Raw genomic sequence first — 9,815 nt, 5'->3', positions numbered from 1 at the left:
CTCAAACATATTTAAATGGAGAAAGACAGGCATATTAAAAACTTTGCAATCATATATTGACAAAAATAATCAATAAAGGTATCATGAACAATCGTTAAAAACTTACTAACCATAAACTTTTGAATGGTAATTTAAATAAAGAATCTGAACTCTGGAATGGTTCAGTTTCGGTGAGAGTGCAATTTGATCCAACGGACCAAAGAACCAACAGATTTCTGTATTCATCTCTAGGGATGAGGTCAGTGAAAAGAATAGTTCACCCAAAAATGAAAATGTCATGTGTGAGGAAATAAACACTGGATCCAATGACTAATGCAGAAAAGTCAGTTTATTTCTAAACAGACATTATAGTCAATCATAGCTATAGACCTGTGAACTGTTACAGTAATGTATATATAAAGCACCCAAGCAAAAAAATTGCAAAAAGTCCTACAAATGGATTTGGTTAAAAACAAACCAATAATTAATACATTTTACAGTACAATTACCACAGGAAACATTGCTTTCCTGTGGTCCATGTAGCACTTTGTCTGCCAGCCCAGTAGGTGGCAGAAATGCTGCTTTTATTCTTCTAAAATGCTATTTTAATGGTGGTTGGTAAATTAGAAGATTTTTTCCCCCTTCTACATCAATCTTTCACACTCCACCCTAGTAGATGGCGGAAATGTTCCAAAGCTGGTTTGCCAACAGTCGTTAAATCCAAAAGAGGAAGAAGAACATTAAAATGTGCATTTATGCCACCATAACTGATTAAACATCAGGTTGTTTTCACTAAAACTGTTTGGAGCATGTGGATATTTATTCAGTCATTTATTCTGTGTCCCATAGAGCAAATAAAGTCACATAGATTTGGAATGATGGCTGAATTTTTTTTTTTTTTTTTTTGAGTTAACTAATACCTGAAAGCAACAAATATGTTGATAACCATGAGATCTTAGCAAATGAAATCTGTAGGTCAGCATATCATTGTAATTCATGACAAAAAATAAATAAAAAAAAATAAAAAAAAGCCAAACTTCTTCCAAAAATTATCTTGTGTCTCCCTGTCCTATTTTTAATTCCCACTCAAAATTGATTAGCCAAAACCTGGAAAATTCTGAACAATGAGAGGCCAGTTTGCCTACATGTGAAAATCTAATGAATAAAACCGGTGTAAGTTGGTTCCACTCCTGCCTCACCACAATGAGCATTATCATTTATGTTTCTGTTTTCCTACAATTCTTAGTGGTTCATCTCCTCCACTTTGTAATGTGGCTGGTCATACTGAGCTGCTAGTGCAGAAGTCTTTGTGTTCTCCAAAGGAATTACTGAGGGTTCCGTTTTCCTCATTGGTTCAGGTTTGTCTTTCATAAAATGTTATGCCTACAGTCAGCCTCCTACTCTTTCTTTATTGCTTGTGTTAAAACCTAAAAATAACCTTGCCATAGAAGACTATATTTCCTGTGTCATTTTGAAGTTTCATGACCCTCATTCGTGTTGCCAGTGGCAGCAATGTGGAATCAGAAGTGATCCTATTTACATCCCCTACTTAAAGTAGTAAAGTAGAAGTAAAATGGTCTGTGAAGTGGCAATCCACATGGACTAAACCTATCAAATGTCTTTTAGGAAGCATTTTTATATATATATATATATATATATATATATATATATATATATATATATATATATATATATATATATATACCATTTGTTTTATATTATTTTATGTAACAGAATAAAATGTTAAAAATGTTTAGGTTTAAAGGAATTTAGAATTACATCATGTGCTCACAAATGGATCCTCTGTAGTGAATGGGTGCCGTCAGAATGAGAGTCCAAACAGCTGACGAAAATAATAATCCACAAATAATCCATTTGACCATATCCAATCAGTTAACATCATGTGGAGTGAAAAAGCTGGATATTTGTAATAAACAAATCCATCATTGAGACCTTTTGGCTAAAATATTAGTTCTCTTTCTATAACATTGCTTTCTCCAGTGAAAAAGTATTGTATGACTCAGAATAGAAATATGCACAGATCAAGGGCCATTTACACAGAAAAAAGACCAAGACAGTTCTAAACAAATATTCCAGTGGATTTTTGTGTGAAAGGACAGCGGGGGATTGACTTTCACTGGAGGAAGCATTATTATGGATTTTGGACTGGTATTTTGGCCAAATACGACAGTTTAAAGCTATAACCTCTTAATAATGATGGATTTGGATTTCTCACAGCTTACAAGACATTAACTGATGAACTGGAGTGGAGTGGATTATGTTTTTATTAGCTGTTTGGACTCTCATTCTGACGGCACCCATTCACTGCAGAGAATCCATCGCTGAGCAAGAATGCTAAATTTCTCCAAATCTGTTCCCATGAAGAAACAAATTCACCTACATTGATGATGGATGGCCCGAGGGTAAGTACATTTTCAGTATATTTTATTCCTTTTTGTCTAAATACTTTTTGTGGTTACTGTATGCCTGAATGTTTTTCTTTCATCCTAACATCATGGCCTAACAAGTTTTTTTGCCAGACATGCACATTTACAACAGTCATATTTGCATGTATCAAAGACACAGATTAAAACTGGAATCGCTGGGTTGAATAACATTGTCAGTGGTCTTTAGTCCACTGATAGACTTAATCTGTGTCCGTACATGTGCATTATTAAGTGCTCTATTGATGGTATGATTATGCCAGTCAGAACTCAGCGGTCCATCTCTTATAGACTGTCCCAAATGGATCTCTCCTGTAGCGGAGTGGCTCTTTCCATTATGCTGCATTTGTATCTCATGCTATTATTGCTCAGATAGCACAGAGAGATGCAGTTCACTTCTGGGTTTCTGTTACAGACCCTGATGGGTCTCCATTTACATTAATGGTCCCATTTTGCTGGATAAAAGCCTGCTCAGTTTGGCCTGTAGAACGGTGGATCCTGGATCGCTCGCTGTGTTTGCGAGGGTTTTAGAAATCACCTCTGCTTAATTTATTAGTTGTGTTATTTTTGTGTTCATGCAAACAACCTCCAAAATGTTCTTCCAACAACACACACACACACACACACATATATATATATATATATATATATATATATATATATATATATATATATATATATAAATATATATATTAAATTATGTAACATAAAATGATTTCACTTTTTACCATTTATGCAGTTTCAGTTTATTTGTATTTAATTCTTAATTTTATCAGTTATTGCACATAAGTCAAAATTACAGTCTTAATACACATCTCTGATTACTACATGAATAAATTGATTGGTTACTGTTATAGTAACAGTATAACTCGTTTGCATGCTTTATACTCTTGTTGTTTATTATTTCTTTTGTTGTGATATTAAGAGCTCATCTTTTACTTGATGTTTGTTAATTGTCACTCTTTGTGTGTTTGGGTCCATATGCTTCTATATAAATCATTATATGTAAAATATATAGGTAAAGATTGTGGAGTTCTCTATATAAATATGTTTAAAATAAAACTGATAAATACAAATGTGCTAAGTTGCTAATTGATCATTTGTTCTTGTTGCTTCAGGAATCTATTAGCGAAAGTGATTTTTGTGAATGATCAAATTTATTTTCCTCCATTCAGGTTAGTTTTTAAATGTTTTGAAAGTATTAAAATGGGAAATACCTGCGCCGATGTCAAAATTGGCACTGTAAACCATATATTCAAATTAATATCCAAATTTAACTGGTGGTGGGCCAGGCCATAAGCTGTAATAGATATTAAATCATTGTTGAACCAGTTTGGCTTTTCCTAGATAAATTCTGTCCCTTGAATCCTCAGTACATGGTTATAAAATATGTGGCAGCTTTTAATTTCCCTCTCTGATCATGATGCCTTGACCATTAACTTTATCAGCCATTCAGTTATTACAGTAATTTGTACAGCCATTTGCAAACATCCAAAAGATCCCAGTAGAGTGAACTTCTTCTCCTGAAAAAGCATAAAGAGGAATGTGTCAGTTTCAGAGTGGTCTTTCCAGTCGTCTCAAACTATCAACACACACTTTGGTCCATTAGGACACACATGTTCCAGTAATGCTGTGTTTGGCAGTGTGTTTAGTATGTCATTTAAACTCATTTTTCCAGTATATGTCCGTCAGCTCATCTGCCTCTTTCATGTAAATCCACAGCACAGATCTTCTTAAGCAACTGAACTGACGTGAAACATCCTTTATGACCATAACCATCTTTTCTGATATCCCATTCAATAACAGAAAGTGCCCAAGGGAGCAAAATAACCTCTGTGACCCTTCGTGACCCCAGTTGTGATGGTTTAAGGCTTTCTGATGACCTTCAGATGATTAGCCAGCAGCTCTTCTCCTGGCTGATGGTGACAGAGTGCCGTACCACCACACAGTGCTTGTGTAATCTAATAGCAGGGCCAGAGCCGGCCGGCCCACGCTTACCCTCCGCTCAGGCTCATACAGGGAGGGCTAATGTAATCTGTTCAACCCGCTAGAATCGGCCGGTAATTAGATTTGTCTGTTCATGATGTGTATGCGGAAGACTGACTCATCTTTTCCTTGAATCTCTGCCGCACAGGAATGTGTCAAATTAACTCTCAGTTTGCCATTGAGCTTCTCAACTCATGCAGTAGAACTGAAAAACGGACCGCTGTGAGTTTTTGCTCAAAGGTGAGGTGTTACTTTTGTGATTTTCCTCACTCTGTGATTATTTCAGAACATTTGCTGTGATCTTGTTGATGAAATGAATTTCCCAGTACACTTAAAGCCTGGGAAACACAAAGGTGACATTCGGGCGATGGGCAATGTTGGGTGGTTTTTGAGCACCGGTCATATTTAGTATTTCTGGTGTTCTCCGTATTAGCTCTAGTCAGATGCCTGGTTGTTGTTTCTCAGCCTATTTTGCATGTTGGTGGTGGAGCCCATTGGTGAGAAAGAGTCCTCTGATTGGCTATTCAGTTTAGTAGTCATCAAAGTAATCCATAAGTAATGATTGCGGCTGGTGTAAACAATGGTTAGAAAAAAAAGTGCTGCTTGCTTTGTTTACTGTGCTTCAGTGATTACGTATTTTTGTAGGCCAAAACCCAGAAACAAGCATTTTAGCACATCAGGTTCCATAATTCTGAAGTCATTGGGAATTTGGCTAAATGCTGAAATAAAGTTTTAGGGTAACATAAGCTCAATATATTTTCATGTTTTTATTTGAATTGTCTCAAAATAGGCGATCAGCACCATTAAAAATTATCAAGCCAAACTGATAAATTAATCTACTCATTAGTCTGCCTTCACAGCCTTGTTGTGTTGACACTCTTTTTAAACTATTCCAACTCAAACTTTCATGAAAAAAATTTCTTTAAATAAAAACTGAAGGAGTCTGTCAGAAGATGGTGCTGTTGAAGTCTTGTGATTGGCTTTTTACTTCTGGTGTATTGAAGTTTCAAAATTCACAAATGCCATGTCAGTTTGTTGTGTCTTTCTTTTTTTTTTCTTTTTTGCAATAATCCAAAAGCCAGCGGAAACAATATATTGTGCTTTCTGCAAGGGAACCAGTGCAATGTAAACTTCCAGGTTAGCCTCAAACTGTAACGTTCTGGAACACAGGAACACATGAGACGAGAGATCCAAAAGCAGTGTGAGTTTTAATGGGTAATCCAAAATCAGAATCCAACAAGCAGGGGGTCAAAACCAAAAATCAATCCAAAACAAACAAACAAACAAACAGGGATAGGAACAGTAACAGGAACAGGAACTAGAAACTAGGAATGCTAGGAAAATGTGTGACGGAAAGTAAGGACTCCATCAAAACAAACAGAAACAGACCGGATAATATAGGTCAGGGTAATGACTATCAATCGAAGACACCTGAGTGCAATTAACAGGAGTGCAATTACTGGGATGAAGGGACAAGGCTTTGTGGGAATTGTAGTGCCTGCAGTGAGGTGCCTATGGGGAAGTGAGACCACTAGTGGAGACCCAGGGAAACAGAGACCAGACACCGTGACATCACCCCCTCCTCCATGGAGCAGCTACCTGATGCTCCACCCGAACATAAAAACAGAGCAAGGAACACAGAGACCAGGAGGGAGGTGAAGCGGCGGAGGACCAGGGGGAGGGATGGAGGGCCAGGTAATATAGGGAAACAGATACAAGAAGTGCAAAAAACAACAAAAAAACAAGGAGACCAGGAGGGAGGTGGACTGGCGGAGGACCAGGGGGAGGGACAGAGGGTCAGGTAATAGAGGGTAACAGAGACAGGAAGTGCCAAAAAACAAAAACAAAACAACAACAAGGAGACCAGGAGGGAGGTGGACCGGTGGAGGAACAGGGGGAGGGATGGAGGGCCAGGTCCATAGAGGAAAAAAAAAAAAAAACTAAAACAACAAAACACAAGTCCAGGAGAGAACAGAAAGTTCAGTGGCCCAGGACCGAACCGACAGGGCAGGAATCAAGGGTGGAGTAAGGTGGAATTGGAGCTATGCGGTCGAGACAGAAGCCCACCAGGGCGGTGCAGAAGACCACCACAGCCGTGCAGTCGAGACATAAGCCCACCAAGGCGGCCCAGAAGACCACCACAACCAATGCAGTCGAGACATAAGCCCACCAAGGTAGCCCAGAAGACCACCACATCCATGCAGTCGAGACAGAAGCCCACCAGGGTGGCGCAGAAGACCACCACAGCTTTGTGGTCAAGACAGAAGCCCACCATGGCGGCGCAGAAGACCACCACAGCCATGCGGTCGAGACAGAAGCCCACCAGGGCGGCGCAGAAGACCACCACAGCCATGCGGTCGAGACAGAAGCCCACCAGGGCAGCGCAGAAGACCACCACAGCCGTGCAGTCCAGACAGAAGCCCACCAAGGCAGCCCAGAAGACCACCACATCCATGCGGTCGAGACAGAAGCCCACCAGGGCCAGCCCACCAGAAGACCACCACAGTGGGATCGACCACACAGGAGAGCAAGTCTGGTTAGGCAAGTCTGAAACAAAGAACATGAACAAGTTAAGGGTGGCCTCCGTGGCCACGACGGGATCAGTCGAGCGCTCAGAGAGTTCGGTTGAGATGTGACGAGGGTCTGGAAGTTCGGCAGAGATGAGGAGAGGCTCTGGTAGCTCAGCCGAGACGTGAAAAGGCTCTGATAGTTCAGCAGAGACGTGGAGAGGCTCTGGTAGTTCAGCAGAGACGTGGAGAGACTCTGGTAGTTCAGCAGAGATGTGGAGAGACTCTGGTAGTTATGCAGAGACGTGGAGAGACTCTGGTAGCTCAGCCGAGACGTGAAGAGGCTCTGATAGTTCAGCAGAGACGTGGAGAGACTCTGGTAGTTATGCAGAGACGTGGAGAGACTCTGGTAGTTCAGCAGAGACGTGGAGAGGCTCTGGTAGTTCAGCAGAGACGTGGAGAGACTCTGGTAGTTCAGCAGAGATGTGGAGAGACTCTGGTAGTTCCGTGGTGTTTAGACTGGATTCAGGAAGATCAATGGTGACTTGACTCTGCTCATGAAGATCATTGGTGACCTGACTCTGCTCATGAAGATCAATGGTAACTTGCATTTGCTCATGAAGATCAATGGTGACTTGCCTTTGCCCTTGAAGATAGTCGGTGACTTGACTTTGCCAATGAAGATCATTGGTGACTTTCCTTTGCCCATGAAGAACACCAGTGACTTCTAGTGCAAGACTCAACGGTGAATTGCACTGACACTGACTTGCACTGACAAGATAATTGGCTGTTATCTTGTGCCATGACTCTGAACCGGCGGCCATCTTTTGCAGAGGCGCTGGGCCGGCGGCCATCTTGCACGTGACGCTGGGCCGGCGACCACCTTGGTTAAAATAGTATGTAGTACTGTATGAATGTGTTAATACATTTTTAATTAAAGGGGGGGTGAAATGCTCGTTTTCACTCAATATCCTGTTAATCTTGAGTACATATAGAGTAGTACTGCATCCTTCATAAATCCAAAAAGTCTTTAGTTTTATTATATTCATAAGAGAAAGATAGTCTGTACCGATTTTTCCCGGAAAAACACGACCGTTTGGAGGCGTGACGTGTGGGCGGAGCTAAAGAATCACGAGCGCGAATAGGCTTTTGCGTTGAGAGCATGTGGAAGCTGTGACATTACAGTGAGGGAAAACCCATCATCCAAAACAAACCATGGGTTACAGTCAGATTCAGCCATTTATTTATGATCCAGAATCAGATCCAGAGGCTGAAACTGAACGAGAGCAGCAGCAGCAACGACTCGCTCCGAGCGGGGCTCGAACCCGGGTCTCTGGCATGGGAGGGGACGCACTAACAAGGAGACAGAGATATTTGAAGCAGTTTTACTCACCGCCTGCGGTTCCAACACACGATAGTGACCCTTTTTCGTTGGGATTGCATCATCCTTAAGAAATAAACGATGTGCAAATCCGTCGTCAAACTGGGCCTTGTTTGTAAAACAAGCATCTTCGAAATGCAGGGAACAAACACAAACACTTGCACAACTCCGTTGATGCTCTGTAAAAATAAACTCCATCCACTGGTCCCTTAATGCTGGTTTTTTTTTTTTTTTTTGGTAATCTGTGCAGGGTTATCTTGCCCTGGCAACCAAAAACACACTTCTTTTGTGACTTTTCGCGACGCTCTGATCAGTGAATCGCTCTGATCAGTGAAATGTCTGTGCTCAGCCTCGCTATACGGGAGCGCGCGCTCTTCCGGGAGAAGTGCCCTCAGGACCCATATAAGGAAATTCCGCTCCATCTAACGTCACACAGAGCCATACTCGAAAAAAACTTTCCGAAACTTGTGACAAACCGGAAGGAGTATTTTGGGAACAAAAATACTCCTTCAAACGTACAACTTAATTTTTGAAACTTTGTCCATGTTTAGCATGGGAATCCAACTCTTTAACAGTGTAAAAAACTCAGTATGCATGAAATAGCATTTCACCCCCCCTTTAATTAATTTTTTTTTTTTTTTTTTTTTTTTTTTATACTGTAAAGTTCTGGCAAGCACAGCTGTATTTTTTTATGAATTTCTCTGATTTATTTATTTATTTATTGCACAAAAGATATTATATATTTATATTATAATTTATTAATTCACTGCTTTTGCAGTAAATACAGTGTAGGTGTTTTATTATACCACAAGTTATTGCTAAAACTGTATTCGGATATACCTTGATGCCTTCCCACCGCTGTATAAGAAGGTAAGGCAACATTTTTCAGACACAACCAATTTGAAAGAAGATAATTCAGACCTTATATGTTCCCTTAGTGACATCTGCAGGAGGCAAGTTTTTTTTTTATTTTTTATTATAAATCACAAATTTAATTTACATTATAGTAGCTGTTTTGCCAGAGGGGGCTTTGTATTCGCCAAGCAACTTTGAGATGAATGGTAATGATAACATATATAGCTTTCTCCAGGCATTACAAACCTGATTGCTTTATGATGTGCTCATGCAGTACTGCAAAACTTTAAAAGAGAACGCACAACTTAAGCATAGATACTGACAAGAGGCTGTAGGTGAGAGTCAGATTCAGCTTCACATTTCATCCATGATCAGATAATTAATGAAACATAATAATATGCCGTGAATCCTTACATTATGCTAAATGAGAAGTCGAACAGTTGATTTCTAACTTTTCTTTTTGTGGTGAAGGCATCACAGGGTACACCGTAAGTTTACTCCATCAAAAAAAAAAAAAAGTAAAGTGAGGCCCTAAAATGACCTCCGCTGTTATAAATTGCTCATAATCCACTCGAGATGGTCCAAATGTTATGATATTTGTCTGCATCATCGGAGTCTTTGTGTGTGGGTGCGTTTGAGTGCATGATTCAGTAATTTGATAGC

This window comes from Carassius auratus, chromosome 36, assembly GCF_003368295.1.
Source record: "Carassius auratus strain Wakin chromosome 36, ASM336829v1, whole genome shotgun sequence".
In the NCBI taxonomy this organism is placed as follows: Eukaryota; Metazoa; Chordata; class Actinopteri; order Cypriniformes; family Cyprinidae; genus Carassius; species Carassius auratus.
Note: the sequence above shows the minus strand (reverse complement) of the source record.